Here is a 13284-nt window from a genome sequence, read left to right as displayed (position 1 = left end):
CAACAACCACCTCTTTGACCCTACCAGTAACTACAGGCTCAGCAGGAGGCCTTCTCCTCTGTGCTGCCTCCTGGATTTCGGTTCCTCTCATTCCTCTGCCCCACGCTCATTTACCAGCCTAACTTTATAGGAGGAATTAACTGAAGTTCATTAAGATACAGAAGTTTTTAACATCTCTGCACCTTATGCGTTATGACATTAGCTGAACTATTTTAAGATCTGGTGATCAACTTATTGCAAAGCTTCTGGCAAAAGCACTCAGTGTCTAACAGGAAGGATTCTACTGTATGCCCTGTATGACATTAAGCTTTATTGGATAGCAATGTTATGCAACACAGACAAGTCTTTTATGGGAACCTACGCATAGTATAACAGCAGAGCTTTTTCCCAACTATGGTATTATAGTATCCAATAACACAAGACTAGAGACGTAGGAAGAAACAAAGAACAGTATAGCTAGAGTTGGTAAGGTTTAGTTTTTTTAGAGAGGTGGCTAGATCAGTAAGTGGAAAATGTAGTGTAAGTCAGAAAAGCGTAAAATTATTAGCCTGGGGGGCAAGGAATTGAAACTGAGAATGTGTTGAATGTGACAGCAATATTGCTCTAAGCATGGCTTAGAAAAGGGATTTGGAAGGTTTTATAGATAAATCATTGAGCTGCATGTGTGGTTAGTAAATCAAATTCAGGAGTGAAATTATTCAAAATAGGTGGCTTTTTTTTCTGCTCATTCAGTACATATAGGAAACTAGTGATGAAATCAGCTAAAGCAGGCTCCAGAGGTACATTCTCAGCTCTGCTGCTGAGTTGCTGTATAACTTTTAGAACTCCCTAACTTCACCCTCCACCTCAGTTTATTCATCTGACAATTAGTATACTATAATACTTCCAATCTTTTCTCTTCCTTCTGAGAAAGAGTGAAACAGACAGGAAATGCCATATATGTAAAAAGTGATGCAGCTAGTGAGTGTGGTGGTCTTTTCTGTCTCCAGTAGTTACACGTATTAAAACGAATGTAGCTCGTACAAAATGTAGCTGCGCAAACCTTTGAGAAATGTACAAGTGATGCTGGAAACAGTATTACCGATTCTCTTATTATTATTTTTTTTAATTCTGTGCCATGTTTCCATTTTACAGGAATAATATTGGCATATCCTTCAGTTTCTCGAGACTCTTCCTCTCATTTTGGTCACTACTGAAAATGTTTATAAATGTAGACTGCTTGTTCAAGATGTCCTGTTATACCAATTGGATTTTATTGTTTATTTGCCAAGAACAAACAGTACAGAGGAATGAATGCTCAGTGCATGAACGGTCTTTGGAGTTTAGTGTAGATTTAATCAAAAGATCAAAGCTGCTGCTTTGCTCAGAGTGAATGTCTTTGACAGTGGCTTATTTGTTTCATGATAAAGTCAGTCTAAACAGTAAGGCACTGGAAAAATCCTGCACTCTGACAAATTTCAATTAGGTTAATTACATTCTGCTTCCTAAATTCCCCCTGCAGTTTCAGATAGAGACAGCTTTCTTAATTTCCTTTCCTAGCATGTTGTATAAAGTTGCTGTGTTTTGGTAAATAGCTGTTACATTCCACCCAACATGTGGCTGATCTAATCCCTTCTTCTTCAGTAGCTGCACAGTTTGAATTTTGCCTTATTACACTGGGAAAACTTCTGTGTTAGGCAAGAGAAAGGAACAGTCACCTTTGGTGCTTTACATTTCTGAAGTCATATAAAAGGGTCTAAGTGAAAATGAGAATCTAGCCCTTAATTTTTATTTTTCCCTAACTGATTTCAACTGTACTGACTCTTTTCCCTAGAAGAACTGAAAGAACTGAGCTGAAGACAATAACTGTGCATGCATGGAGGTGTGGGGGGAACAATGCAAGGTCAATCAAGATTTTTAACATGCTTTCTCTTCAATTTTACCTTTCCTTGAGATGTTTACTGTTGTCTTTTACTCACAAAGGAGAATTAAACTTGATCATGGTTACGGAAATAAGTGTGAAGTCATATTCATCATCTTATTTCTTCAGGTACCAGCGCACAAGTTGACTTAGGTCTGACTTCTCTGTAGTTCTCCCCCTTCTTTTCCTATAGTAATGTGAGACAGGACCTTAGTCTTAACATAGATTTACTAACCCATCAAAAACAACAGCAAATCCCTTTTCTAACTATTTTGCATTTGCTACTCTGTGTGTTTGTTGTGGCAGTCCTCACTCTGTGTACATTGTTTCTTCCCTCCTTGCTAGCATTTTTTGGTCGGTGGGTGGTATGAGACGAGTGGTATCTAGACTAAAGATAGGTTGAAATGAAGTGGGAATGTACATCAGTATTCACACTATAATAGTGAAAAGGACTAAACTCTGTTTGGAACATTTTGGTTCCAGATTGTTCATCTGTGAATACTAGCAAAAAGAAGAACAAACAGTTAGCAAGATGTCATCAATTTCCTTAGTTTTCCAACTGCAAAACTTCAGGTTCTTTGTAGGCTTAAGTGGAAACATGCCCAGGCAACAATTTCAGGCTGATATCCCAGCCCACTGGGAGTTTTGACGCTGTCCAGCAGGATTGTGACTTCATTCCAAAGCTTAAGAGTTCAAGCCTGCTTCTTAAACAGCTCCAAGCTTAGAAAAGACTTTAGGTTTTTATTCCTTGGCCTTTTCTTGTTGTTTGTTTGTTTGTTTTTCCACCTAGAAAGTTTGTTTTCTTGTTGTTTGTTTGTTTGTTTTTCCACCTCCTATCCCAAAGTCTGTTCCTTGCTGCTTAAAAAGGATCATTTTCTTCAGAAATAAAAAAAAGTTGAATGAGGGTTGAAAACATTGCCCACTGTATTTGCAGTTATTTGTGAGAACAGGTCAATTCTGATTTTTTTTTGATCCATTAGCTTCACAATAGGTTTAACACCTAATTTTCTACAAAAATTTTCTATCCTTAATGCCTCAATAGTCTTTGTCGTGTTTAGCTGAAGGCCTGAAAGCCGAGAGGTAAAAATCAGCGCTGAGAAGACTAAGAAAAAGACTACACTGAAAAGAATAAGAAAAAAACTGTTTAGCTTTTGCACCCCCTCCCTTTTTTATACTTTATTCTTACCATGCTGTATTTTTGTATTGATTTTTACCGCTCTGCTGTAAAAGCATGTTCATTCAAAGCCCATTGTGCTCTCAGTAGAATTAAATACATATTAACTAACATTTCTGTCAATTATACCTATGTTCAAGTCAACTCATTCCACAGCAGTATAAATATAACAAACAAGTTAATTAACCTCTGAAAAAAAATCCCCTTAAGGATCCTAAACCGATGTCCTGTGGGATTGGCTGATACAGGACTGGCTGATGTGTATCTCCTTATGGTCTCTGGAGAAAGTATAAGATGGAGTTCTGAATAAAATGTAATGTGGATAGGATGCTTTTCTGAGGGCTAAGTGGCTGGGATTATTACATCTGACGGAAGAAGAAGCCCCAGCAAAACTGGTGATCTCCCCAGATACTGGTCTGGGGAGACAGAGACAAATTCGATGTCACCTAAAAGACCAGAAAAATGTTTAGTCTAAAATTATTACACACATATTTTTCAGTCAAATGGGTAGACACTAAGTTAAGGGGGAATAAGAAGTGCTGAAACAACATCCCCACTGCTTCCAGAATTTTCTTTCACATGAAAGGAAATTTTTCTACTTTGAAAGCACAGGAAAGCTGTTTATCTTCACTCTGTGACTGGCTGAAGGTAAGGCCGTGTTAACAGTTAAACAAAATACTTCTCTACTTTTCCTTCTTTAAAATTTCTTTTCAGACTTCCTCGTAATTGCCATCAGCTGCATAAAGGAAATCATATTGTTATATTGATTAACAGTGGATGCATTTTCCAATTATTTCTATAATGAGTTTAGTGGCAATGACCCAGAAAATGGACAAAGACCTCACTTCAGATTAATGTTAATTTGATGTAAATTGTTATTTTTCCCCTCTCTCCAACAAATGATAATGATAGATTTCCCACTGTTAATTAATCAAAACGTCTCAAAATAGAGTTCACCAGGTGGAAATAATTAGCAGTTAATTGTCTCCTGTTGATTACTCTTCAGAGATGTAAACAACAGTCTGGATTCATTTAACGGTATTTACTAAAAAGCTCTTTAATAAATAAATTAGAGGCATAAATATTGTTGTTACGGTACAAATATTTGTAGTTGTGCCTTTGTTTTACGAGACAATGTAATAGACAAAGATTCAGCAATTTTCCGCCTAGAATTAAGCAGTATTTCAGCAGGTGTGAACATTCGCCTTTTGTAAGATGTACAGATCTTTGTAAGATCGGTTGTTTACAGATGTAAGGCATCTGTAAGATTTCTGTTTGCTTATGGTTTCTAGACTGGGTAATTGAGTGGCAGAAAAAGATGAATAGAGTGCGTTTTAACGTGAAATCACATATAAGCAGGAGATTTTTGTCTCATTTGCATTTTTACAGAAGTTTCATGTTTTAGAAAAAAGTTCTTTACTCGGGCAGAGATGGTCATTGAAAAAATAAACAATTATTAAAGATATGCCCTTTGCAAATGCATATCAGTTTCATCAGTGCTTCCAGCCACAGTAACAGTAACTGATACATCCGAAAGCTGTGAGAAACTATACTGTAGGCAAAATGTACTCCAGCCACTCAGTAAATACACCTCAGCAAATGCCTGAGGACAAAGTGCACGACAAAATGCAGACGCCTAAAGCAGGACTTTGGCAGAATAAAGGCTTCAGGTGCACCAATGTAATTTTTCTTGAAAACACCCAGAGCATCAGGCTACCAGCTTTTTAAAATGAGAAGGGAGGCATCGTCATTCTATCCCGCTCATTATGCCTCTGTACAGAAACTGATTCATCAGTTTTCTAGGAAAACAAAAAAATAAACTTGATTTTGTTCCTTAGGAACTAGGCCTGTATCTGTAGGAGAGGAGAACTTGTTCCTACTCCAAGAATTCAATTTATCCATACAAAAAAAACTATGGGAAGAATAGGAATGCTTATCTTCACTCAGCTGTGCATCTTTTCCCAAACTGGGAGATAAGCTTAGTTGCTGCTTGCTTAGAAGGAAAGAAATTATATTTTCTATTTATTTTGCTAGTGGTGCATTAGGGCACTTAGCTAGGAAGTATAACACTGGCTTTCATTCTGTTTGATGGGAGGAAAATTTAGAATCCAGGTTGCTGTTATATATCAGGAAAGTACATTAACTATTAGATTAACAAACCAGGTCGTCACTTGATTACTCCTGCTGAAGAGGTTCCAGTTTTTCAATGTGATTACTTATTCTTTCAGCCAGAGAGAACGGATTATACTTTTGGGAAAACTGCTCCATATCATGCTATGTGGAGATAAACAAAAGTTCTCAAATCTGAACATGCTAACCATCACGGTCACCCGCATGGAAGAAATGCAATTCTGAAATAACATACTCTGACAAAATGTAGCACTTTTGTTTCCTAAGCACCTAAGTAACAAGTATATTGATATCTTGATGATAACAGCGATGACTTTTTTAGACTTAGTGGTCATGCGTCCCATAGGTGTCCAAGTCCTTTATGGGTTTACATCCACAACTTGAGTACTCTGTCCAATTCAGGGGATACTTCAGAACCCAATTTGCTGTTATATGTACAGTAAAATAGATTAACTATCAGATTAATGAGCTAGGTTGTCTTTTGAGATCTCCTCTTCAAGAGAAAGGAGAGAGAGAAATTCACCTAAAAATTACACTGACATTAAGTTAATCAGCAATATCCACCCTGCAGCTTTAGTGGTATGCTTAAATCAGTAACACTCTATAAAATCACTGAAATCAGACCCTTTCTGCTTAGAGCCTGGCTTGATTCTCAAAAGTAACGTGGACTGTACTCTCTGATCAGGCTGTATGGAAGATTCAGGTTCAAGTTCTGTATCCGCATGTTGTGTCCAGGCACTCCCTTTTTTGGATAGTTTACCACAAGCAATGGAAAGAGATTACCTGCCAGCCTCCACCCCACTACCATTTCACAGAGAGTGAGTTTTCCATCTCTGTTTTTCCAATTTAGCTGATAAAAAGTGGTTTTTAAAATATGAATGAGGAAAACACACCAAGAATTAAATTTTGGTAATTTTGTTGGCAAATATTATGCATCTGTCTGCTTCTTTTTTGCTATTGCCAATATAATAAGTATTGCCAAATTAATGTCACCAGTCAGGATTTTAGTATTTAGGCAAATAAACTTTCATGAATGTTATAATAACAAAGAAATTCAGTATTTACATATGTGTATGTGTGCCTTAAGCAAAGAAACTTTCAGCTTTGGAAACTCTTTCCTTCGCCAGATACAGCAAGCAGTGAGAATGATCATAAAAATGCCATGAAACTAGAAAGTATTTCTTGATTTTTATTTAAAAACTATCACATTTAGTTGTAGACAACTTTACTGTTATCTGTAAAATCTGATCTCGCAGTAAAGTATCTGTTTCTGGCATCATTTTCTCTCAAATGCCTACATTATGGAGCCATTAGACAAGGTTCATTGATTTTTTTTCAGTGCAAAGATTAAATATTTGATTGCATTTCTGCCTACAAAGAAAATGCTGGATGTCTTGAAAATAAAATCACCCTTTTGCTTGTTTTAATCAAGTATTACAGTAAAAGCAAAAACTTCAGCTACGAGAAGGACTTACTGTCAGCTGATGATAAGCTAGAGTCAGGGTAAGGTCAGGACTCTGTAAGAGGGAGATTTACGCTGCTTGACCTCTCTGGATCAAGGTGGTCAGCTCTCAATTGCAAGAGGGATCTAGAAAATTAGAAATACTATGGCCTACCCTAAACACACTCTTTTATGTGCTATCCCAGCTATCATCTTCGGAGTGGAGTTCTCTTACCACTTTCTCCGATAAACAAAATTCTACTGAATTTTATCTCCCATCAGTTATTTCAAAAAGATTTTTGTAAAAGTCTATTTTCTTTAGTAAAGAATATATTATTCTTCCATCTTAAGTAAAGAATATATTATTCTTCCATCTTACTGGGTAATTTTTTTTTTAATAATCTAAATTCACTAAAATTAATTTTTGAGTTTTTCCCCCATTCCAGGATTTTTTTTAGGTTATTTTCAAGAATTCAAAAGAAGTCATTTATCACCGCTTTCACTGGAATTTCTATTTATGACTTTAGAATGCCCCCTTCATGATCATATATCAGTACTGTGTATGGTGAAGTGATTGTTTTCTTAATGTGCCTTAAACAGCAGAGGGTGACAGTTGACTACTACATGTTTATATATGTGTGTATGTACATATATCCATACACACGCAAACACACACACACATACAAACACATACACACACGTATGTACCCTGCTGGCATACTATAAGGACTGTAATTTTTTCAGTAGGTTTATTCTCAAAGTTTATGAAATCAGTCTCCTATTCTGAAATTGCAGTTTGAAGCCTCCATGGTGGTAAATTTTATTCTTCAGTTTAACTTTAGTGTAGATAATATTGAAATATATAGTAAAACCTGTTTTAAGGAGCACTACTGATGTCTAAGTGACGCAGGTATATATAATTCCCTGTCATAGCATTCCAGAGGAGAACTTAATAATAAGATTACTCCAGTTTTATTGTTTTCTCCTTGATTCTTCTTTCTCTTGTTTTGTGCTTTCATCAGTCTCAGCCAGAGAGTAGAAACAAAAAACCCAGGTGGATTTGCAAGCTTTGCCTTTTAGATTAAACAGAAACATGTAATGTTCAGATGGTCTTTTTTCAGCCTTAGAATTAGAGACCTTGAAATTGGAACTGATTTTACACTTTCCTACGATAATATTTTTATGAGTGAAATTGGAAGAGCAGCACTCAATGGGAGAAGAGGGAAAAATGGAGCTGGCTGCTGCTACAGAGATATTTATGGGGAGTTTGATGTTTTACTTGGAGAATAAAGGAGAGCTTTCACTGCAAATATCAACATAAAGGTCTTTTTGTTCTGTAAAGTACATTCTTCTGACCCTCCTCCTTGACTAAATTTCCCGTTCTCCTTCTCCTAAACAGGAAAAAAAAAATAGCTTAAATTCTGGGGGGATACACCTGACCATTTTTAAATGCTGAGATTGTCTTTGGCCAAACAAATGGAAACCTTTATTTTATTTTTATATTCACACTAATAATATAAAAGTTTTTATATGTAGATTTCAAGACAACTTAGAAAGGTTATAAGTAACATATTCCTTACCTAACAAGTAAGGAACTGAAACAATGGGCCAAGCTCAGCCTCTAGGCTGGTAACAATCTGTACTCAAATGCTTCCTTCCAGTCTGCTGTTCTATCTATCAGTTACTGTGCAATTTATTTCTCTGTGGACCTCCCATCCACAACAGTGGGCAGCTGCAGGGCAGATCATGGATTGCCCCAGAGTCTTGGCCATTGTGCAAAGTAGAATTCTTATAAACTATTGATCGCCTGCAATTGCTATTCCATACAAAAATTACATTCTATTACAAAGTAAATAATGCCAAAAGAAGAGCAAAAAATTGACAGGTTACATATGAACGTGAACAAGCTGGACTCTTATATCCATTCCCGTCAAAGGCAGCTTTGTATCTAAGATGAGCAAGATTTCACTTTGTGTTTTTTAAGGACATTTGAGAAGAGACGCTAAGAATATCTGCAGTAAAAAAGAAAGACTAGGCTAGATATCAGAGAAAGGACTCCCATTTTAAAGTCTGAGACTCTTTACAAGTGTGTTGAGATCCTGCTATACAAATAAAGAGCAGTAAAAACATACAAGGATTCTGAGGTCACACCTGGGTTTAACCAGAGACAAGTACTCTGCTAAATGTGGGTGGTACAAGGTGACATAAGTTATAGAAGATAAAAGTTACGATGCCAAAAGTCACAGGATATCATTAGCCCCATGGGAATCATTTGTCCCATGCAGTGGCTTATTTATGCTGTGGCATGACTAGGGCTCACAAATGCACAGGAAAAAGACAAAAGGGTTCCCAGGGAACTTACACTGCAGTAAAGGAAAGAGGAACACATGCCCTCATCTCCTGACACATGCCCTCATCTCCTGCTCTTTAGCAGTCATGATGGCTGGCCCTTCAACAATCATTTTTCTGTGAAGCCCATTCATATTTACATCAACATCACTGAGAGAAGTGTTTAGGCTAGGCTAACCTCCCCCTCCCCTGGAATATGTTCTAAGCTCTCTTTAAAAAAGTCTTAGGAGCCAACATTCCACTACTTAATATAATGTTAATTCACCCTAGCTAAAATCTGTACACTTCTCTGGCAATTTGCACGTACTAATGCTTCCGTTCTAACATAATAATACTTTATATACCTTGTTCGCGAAACTGGTGTCCATGAAAGTTGCAACCAAGTGAAAAAAGTCAAGCAGTTATTCTGAGATATGAGACAGTGTCAACAATGAGGGAATACCTCCAAACGCTTTGAACAATAAAAACCTAGTAAAAGTCCTGCTCATATGTATGGTGAGCGCTGAAAAAAGTTCCAGAAAGTTCACTAGAGGCTACCTTTAAAACAAATACATCTGGGAGAACATTAAGGAATTGAAATTTCATCAAGATACTTCTTTGAAATCAAGAGAAGTTTTATTTTTATACCAATGGCTTTTGAAACAAGCTATATTTACAGAGAGTAAAAATTCATAAATGAGAGCATTCACATTAGAAACCTGAACTAATGTAAACTCTGTGGCTCCAATAGCCAATAAAAATAGCTAACCTACCTCAGTAATCATTTGCTATTTTATATTTATTTGAATAATAAGTTCTTTAGCTAAGACCATAGTATATATGTACAAATGAATGGATAAATATACAAATGAATGAGTAAATAACACTTGCCACGTTTGGCAAGCCAAAGAAGACTCACTAAATTTTGATTGTGCAAGTTTAAGAAATAGTATAGTACAGAAGAAAATATTGCATGTACTGTGACTTTAAAAGCTGAAAGAATTTGGGGGAGATGAGGAGGAAATTAAAGACACTTCATCACAAAAGTATTGTCAAAGCTGGGAAAGAGGAACAAGGAAACTTGTGCAATGAGAAAAACAGGAGTTTTTTTTTTTTACCATATGAAAAAAAAAAAGAGGACTAGCAAGAAGACATTTGGTTCTGCAACATACAGCTTTTTAATAGCACTGAGTGAAACATTCAAGGTCCTAGATGTGTCTCCACATCTAACACATAAAACTATACATGCACCCAGAATATTTCCTCCTTTTTCTGAAATTTCCTGAAAATTTTGTCTGACTGATTAAAGATGAATTTGGCCAGGTTTTCTGGTATCTGGCAATTCAGCAGAAGAGGTAGCAGCAGCTCCAATGAAAACAACAGATGTCTGAGATTCATGGAGAAATAACCGCTCTCTGACATGCAGACCTCACCACACGAGTGATGTGGAGTCCACAGCCACCTATTCAGTAACTGCAGCATTTCAAGAATACAGTGGCCATCTGTGCAGATCCACACCCACATTCTTGTCCAGAACTGCTAGGAAAAGAGCAGTATGGAAACTTCACATAAAAAAAACAACTAAATAAGACAACTATTTCATAAAGATGTGAGGTGAAAAGCAGAGATGAGACAACTGAACCGTAAATCTCAGATAAAGCAGAAAAAAGAAAATGAAGAGGAATAGCATCTTAATAAGAGAGGATGAAATTTAGTCGAGTTTAAAGCTCAAAGCCCAGTTAAAGGCAATTTAAACTCCAAACACAATCAAACTATATTCTAGGCTCAATCCTATAGTCACTATAGGAGTTTTATTTTGATATGAAAGGGGATGAAAAACACAAGGAAAGCTAATTCACCAATTTATTTAATATGGAAAATAAATTCTGAAGAAGATGAAGAAATGCAACAAGACACATGGAGGCCTGAAATTTTCTTAGCACAGAAAAAAGTTGGATGTAGTTCCTTCTTTGTCTCCTTCAGCTTTAAGTGTGAGGGCATGAATAACATGTTTAACTTGAAAAATCTTGGAATATCCCTTTCATGATTCATTTGCCTTGACAGAGTGCTAGCTCCTTCGTTGCACAGCTAGGGTTGGATGGTGTGAGAGGAAAGGGGCCAAAGTCAACACCATAAGGAGTCAACAGCTCCAGTGTACAAAACAGACTTAATCTGTTAACAAAACATTTTTTAAATGACTTAAATAGCCCAATGTGTATCAGAGATCAGTTCTCAAGTAACTTTAACCTACACTCTAACAGGTTATGTGGATTTTCACATGGTAATTTACCAGTGCAATTAAAAAAAAAAAATCTGAATAGTCCAGTGTGTATCCTTGTCTAGTTCCTAAGCAATTTAACTTACAGACTGACAAGTTAAGTGGGGTTTACCGTCGCTTTTTTGCCACTTCAAATCAAAGTGTATCTACCGTAGTAGCCTCTGTATCAAATTACACGAAGAATATGCTCTCATAACACTCAATAAATAATTTCATATGTGTACCATAAACCTTAGCTCTATTTGCCAAAACTGAAGATAAAGAGAAGCAACGCAGAAACTGATCCTTTAGATTAAGATTAAACAAAAGTTATAGACTGCGAATGGCAAAACCAATTCTACCCACCTCAGAAGAGCAATTTGCACCGGAATGACCTCATAGTAACAATAATTTGAATCTCTGTGGGATTCTCAATTAAGAACAGCAACGACTTCTTCAAAGAATTTTGTGCAAACATAATGCCATTAATGTAAAGTGCATGAGGAAGTAAGTCAAAAAGCAGGTTACGTAGAGGTGGCCCCAGTTTCATATTTCTCTATTTTTACAAGTAAAAACTGTATATCAAACTGAACTACTGAATTATTTTGTAGAATGGAACACAACCAGTAAGTAATTTTTTACAACTAAGAATAAAGCCAGAATCCATAATGAGAGTGAAATTATTACATCAGCTCTTTGGTCAGAATGGAAAGAACTGGATCTTCTCTGACATGAAGTATCTACTTAAAGGGAAAAAAATACAGAAATATCATACTGTTACCCATTAACTAGATCCATTCTCCTCCCCCTCCTCCCAAAAGAAGAAAAAGAAAAAAGAAAAAGTCAATAGTTAATCTTTGACATAGCTCTGAGACGCGTCTTTACTGAACATACATATTCTCAGCAACTTCTACACAGTGAAGGACAGCAATAACACTTTGATTCACGATAGCAATATGAACAAAAGCTGACGTATTCAGAAACGCATCTATTCTGGTTTTGGTAGGTTTGGAAATACCAGTGATCTGTTTGATTGATTAAAAACTGAGTTCCTCTTTTCCTCTGAATATGAGTATTTACTTACCCTACTGTTCCATGAGATAACAGTTATGTTGTAGATAGATGGTTTTCATGGAGAAGATTTGGTCATTTCCATCAAGACTCCAGTTTCTTCAGTCACGTAACATTGACATATTTCAAGGTGCAGAATATATTTTATTCAAGACCGCATGCTGTGCCTATGGGTGGAATATACACAAAAAAAGAACTCCTCTCAAAAGTACTGTGAGTTATTCGGAGAGGCTTTGAAATCTGGAATAACTATGCAATTAAAAAAAAGTTGAATATAATTTAATATAAATAAAAATTCTTTATAAATGATACCTTCACACTGTATGTTGTTACTCCTCAGCTACAAATAAATTAGTAAGAAAATTAACAAGTCCACATTGAACTGCTAAACCAGCTGCATTGTGGAAAAAAGTGAACATCACAGCTAGCAAAAAGTAAATGCTAGCCTTCAGTATCTTTCCAAAATTCTCCCTGAGTTGGAACAAAAATGGCATCCTCCTGATTTTAAAAGAAGCTTGGCTCTCCTTTGCTGCTGTTGTGCAAAACCACCCTAAAAGCAATTTAACTATTTCCCCTCACTGGGAAATTTTGGAAGATGAGGCTACAGGCAGATGTTCATTCTGTAAACAGCTGTACTGGTTGAAGATATTAACAACCTTCAGCTTCTTTGTACCCATTCCTCTGTGAGAAGTTCTCTCTCCCACACTATTGTTAGTGGAGATATGTATGTGAACACTTCTGTTTCAAGCCAAACCCGGCAAGTTTACTCACGCAGTTCAGTAATGTGGTTTGAGTTAACCCATCTGATTCTAGTTACTTAAAATGTATCTCTTTCAAAGATGTTGACTGCTCCCAGGAAGAGGATTCTTAACAAAACTAGAACAGTGAAAATGGCTGTTACATTTTACTGTTCCTCCCTTGGACACTAGCACACTTTCTACTACGTTTTTGTTTTTGTTTTTAATTTTAGGGTTGAATATTGT

The sequence above is a fragment of the Struthio camelus genome, chromosome 5, assembly GCF_040807025.1.
Source record: "Struthio camelus isolate bStrCam1 chromosome 5, bStrCam1.hap1, whole genome shotgun sequence".
Classification (NCBI taxonomy): Eukaryota; Metazoa; Chordata; class Aves; order Struthioniformes; family Struthionidae; genus Struthio; species Struthio camelus.
Note: the sequence above shows the minus strand (reverse complement) of the source record.